A 4,976-nucleotide genomic window follows, 5' to 3' on the forward strand; every position below is an offset into this window, starting at 1 on the left:
CACTGAGGCCAGACAGGACAGTCTCTGCTACATATGTGCCAGGTATCTCAGACTGGCCCATGTATGCTCTTTGGTTGATGACTTAGTCTCTAGGATCTCCCAGAGATCCAGCTTAGTTGACACTGTTGGACTTCCTATTGGATTGCCATCTCCTTCAGCTCCTTCAACTGAACTTCCCCTAACTCTTCCATAGGAGTCCCTGACCTCAGTCCAATGCTTGATTGTAAGTATCTGCATCTGTCTCAGTCAGCTGCTGGTAGAGCTTCTCGGGGGACAGCCATGCTAGGCTCCTGTCTGCAAGCACAGCACAGCATCAGTAATAGTGTCTTACAGAGGACTTGGGTTTGGTTTGCTCCTCAGTATCTATTTCAAGTGGGTCACAATAACATGTGACTACAGCTCCTTGGTATCTGATAGCCTTTTCTGGACTCCAGGGTACCCACACATGGCATTCACCCACACAGATTTGTGGTGGTTTGAATATCCTTGGCCCATGGGAAGTGCATTATTAGGAGGTGTGGCCTTGTTAGAGGAAGTATATCACTGTGGGGGGTAGGCTTTGATGGTTCCTATGCTCAGGTTCTGCTCAGTGCAGAGGAGCCTTCTCCTCACTGCCTTGGAAGCAAATCTTCTCTTCACTGCCTCTGGATCAAGATATAGAATTCTTGACCTCTCCAGTACCGTGCTTGCCTGTATGATGTCATGCTTCCTGCCAGAATTATAACGGACTGAACCTCTAAAAGTGTAAACCAGCTTCAATTTGTTTTCTTTTATAAGAGTTGTCATGGTCATGGTGACTCTTCACAGCAATGAAACTCTAACTAAGACAAATACATACTTAAAACTAATAAAAAAAAATCTTAAAAAGAGAAAAAGATTTCCCTGGTTGAAGTTGGGGCGGTAGTCTTGTACATATAAAAGCCTGGTATGGTAGGATGATCTTAGAAACCCAGCACTAGGAAGGCAGAAGCAGGATACCTAGGACTTCCTGGGCAGCTATCCTAGCCTAATTGATGAGTTCTGAGTTAATGAAAGGTCCTGTGTCAAAAGAAAAGAATGCAAATAGCACCTGAAAAATGACTGAGGTTAATTTCTGCCCTGACATACATGAATACGTGTGCTCACACACAGAAGAAACTCTGGCATTACCATTGTGATGGTCTTGCTTTCCTGTAACACTAGCCTCTCATCCCCAAGTCAGCAGACTGCAAGATCAAGCTAACTCTCCAAAATGACTTGTACAGTTCACAGTCAACTTCTAATTTACCCTTCACAATTCTGCAGGAACTGTCTTCTTAAATCAAACACCCCATGGTGTCACTTGCTTGCCCCAAACCTTTTATTTTCCTCCACCCAGTAAAGTGTAGGCTCCTGGCATGGCCTATCAGACACACCATTGTGACCTCTCTGTCAGACTTTCTCAAGGTCCTGTCCTCTTCATGCCCTGTGTTCCATTATTCCACAGTAGGATTGTCAGATCGAGCAATGACACATACAGACACGTACTTACATATTACTCACCATTTTCTACAGTTGAAATTACACCAACTATCTCTCTTTTACCTGGCAGCATAGATCAATATAGGACCCACCAGATGTATCCCACACTTAAAAACCCAAGAAACTCACTCGTGGTTGTTTTCTCATCAAATGGAAATCTTCACCTTATCCCCCCCCCACCCCCCATCGCATAGATGTGATCCGGCTTATTCATCTTAATAAGATTTTCCCCCTCCTCATCTTATTACTGCAAAAGATGAAATGAAGAGAGGAAATGAACAAAAGGCATGCAGAGTTCTCGCTGGGGCATAATGGAAGATGAACTCTTAAGGGGAAGATGTATTTAATTACTTAGCAGACAAAGACCAGGTGAGTGAGGAATAAACCTGGTAGATATCAACTCAAAGCCCCCCCCCCCCACTGAGAAAAGGACCACCATCCCATGGTTAAGACTGCTAGACTTGAGAAACATCAGAGGACCTAGGAAGAAAGCCAAAGGACCACGGAACAAGGTAGAAGGTGATACGGAGGGAAGGGTCCAGGAAGGGGAAGCAACAAAGAAGGGAGTTACAGACCAGCACTTGAATCCACTTGAAGGTCAGGGATGGCTGAGTTTAGCTCAGTTTTCTTCCTCTATTCTGAATGTAAAGTTATGTGGATAACCAACAAACTATTTTTAATGGATGGAATAGATTCTCTCCACATGTACAGGGTGCAGGACTATGAGAAAGAGTGGGTGAATGAAGCAGCATTTGGAACAGACACAGCATCCCTGCATTCTGGTCACCAGCTGACCAGATACTTCCTCAAGGGAGCTGTTGATTCCTCAATGTTCTTCCACACTGATGAGATACCAGCAAAAAGGAAGTGAATCTAACTACAGCTTGGCCTCCCTAGAAGCTAAGGACTTATGCACAAGACCCTGAAGTGTCAGAAAAGATGAAAGCAGCTATGTAGCTAGTTCTGTATTAGCGTTTCCCAGCCCTGTCATGTTTGAAAGGGTTAGTCAAATGAAGATGTCAATGCACTGAGCTATGTACAATTACATTGTTGACTCTGATTTTGCAGGTTTGTTCAAGAGATTGCATGAATGCGGCATTTCTCTTCCCTCCCAGAGGTGAGCATGGTTTTGCTTCCAAATCTTGACCTTTTTTGGCTGGAAGAAGGTTCTAAGATTTTGTTTGACCACTGAGAAGGGAGAGTTGCCAGAAGAACTACAGACAAAACTAATAAATCATAAGCAATTGAATTCCATTCATTTTATTGCCTAATAAAACAAGAAAAAATGGACTTTTGTGGTTGGGTGTTGAAAAGAAGAAAACAACACTGCTAACGGATTGCCAGGAAGCAAGACGAGGGTCACAGAAACAGACTAGACCTGATGAAGTGCGAAACTTCTGAGCATCCAAGTCGACAGCTGGTGCCAACTGATGATGCACAGGAAGATATAACTGATCAGAAGCCAAACCATATGGAGACTGTGAGGCTGAGCACAGTGGGGAGGAGATGTGTGGAAGGAGCCACTCCTGACTCTAGCCATGTGGATGGTGAACCATTTCTGAGGCTGAGACCCTCCTTTCTGAACTGTATCTTTAACCCAATGTCGAATGCATCAACTCAAGAAGGAATGGAGGCTCACCTGTTCAAAATATAATAGTGCCCACTGTCACCACCAATCCTTCCCATATGCTGTCTGCTCCCTTTCCTCATTCCACTTTGTTTTCCATGTACAAAAAGCAAAGACTTTGTTTATACCTTCACATCCTCACAGACCAGTTTTCAAACTTCACCCACAAAGCAAGAGCAATGTGGCCAGTAAGGCTAGTGCTTCCTCTGTGCCCGTTGCAAAACAGGCACCTACCACGGGCCAGCTTCATAGTTTACATGCTCTAGTGCTAAGTGAGATGCTGAGCACCTTGCTCAAAGCTTAAAAATTTGAAGTGTGAGTCCATTCTCAGTAGAAGTTCTGTCTACTAAGTAGGTCTTAAATCCTAAAGCTAGTTCTGACCAGGGGCTTCATGAGCTCAGTGCTAACACATGGGACAGGGACCATAATATCAAGTTCACAGATTAAGAAACTGAGGCTGGATAAATTAGCCTAACTTACCACAACAAGCCATTGAGTTCCCATTAAACTCAGTTGGAAAATCTTTTGGTTAATATCTAAAGAATCTTCATGGGTATGATGAAATGAATATTTCTTTAGCTTCAAGTAGAGGCATTTGTGTGTTTATAGAAAACTGTGATCTTATAAAGATAGTTTGATGGTTTGTTTTGTTCTGCTTTGACACAGAGTCCCATTAAGTAGCCAGAACCAAAAGTCACTGTGTAGGACAGGCTGATTGTGAATTTACAGAGTTCTGCCTGCCTTTGCCTACAGAGTGACTGAATTAAGGGCTGTGACACTACATCCCCCTAAAGCCTACTGATTCGAATCTCCTGGCTTGCCTTTTTTTCAGTCTGGACTGTGGTGGGAATAAGACACTCAATCTCTCTTCTCTGATACTTAAGGGAAAGCCAAAAACTGTGTGAGTCTAAACAAATACCTGAAATTCATGTAAAACGCACATGGAACAAAATATCAGAATTATAAATAAAGATAGGCTGTGGTTTCTTAAGCCTTACATAGTTATGGGATCAGTACAGGCTGTTTCCAATTATCCTGCAGTTCTCTGGTCTGTGGCCACAGATCCCACAATGCAAGTTTATGAGAGGGCTGAGAAAATCTGTGAAGAAACTGGACAGCACCTGTCCTCTGGGAAGCAATGATTTTTGATGATAAAACTTTTATCTTTTTTTCTACTTGGTATGAACACCAGGATAGCTAGATAAGTGTCTATAGAAGCAGTTACCCTTCCTTTGCCCTCAGTGTACAGAATGGAATACCATTGTTGATCACTAACTGTATGTTATGTAGTGTCCATGAGTATGATGTGAAATCATTGACTTACACCCACTCTGCCATGGATATCCTAAGGAACATTTTGACAGAATACACCCATGTGAAAGCAAATATTGTGTTTGGATGACAGAACGCATGCTCTTCTCGTCATGACTACTCATCTATACTCTCCACAGGGACGGGGCGTGTGGCACCTGCTTACAGCTCTGTAGTGTGTACACAGTGTGCAGACACCTATGCCTGTCAGGAACCTGGATGTCCTCTCACCATGCTTGTACATTATACCCTGTCCATTCCCTGCATTGGCTCTTACTCTTCCCATACTCTTCTCCCTGCATGTAGTGTATTTTAATGTGTGCCTCTGGTTAGCTTCAGCATTTGACTACTCATATTCGAGTCTGAAGAAATGCTATGATGGATGACATGTTCTTGACATGTGTCTGTCATCACAGCAGGGACATTGTCACATCAAAGACATGCTGTGCTGCCCAAGTACAATTTTCTCTCCTTTTTCCTTTCCTTTCCTTCCTTTCCTTTCCTTTCCTTTCCTTTCCTTTCCTTTCCTTTCCTTTCC

The sequence above is a fragment of the Mus caroli genome, chromosome 5, assembly GCF_900094665.2.
Source record: "Mus caroli chromosome 5, CAROLI_EIJ_v1.1, whole genome shotgun sequence".
Lineage (NCBI taxonomy): Eukaryota > Metazoa > Chordata > Mammalia > Rodentia > Muridae > Mus > Mus caroli.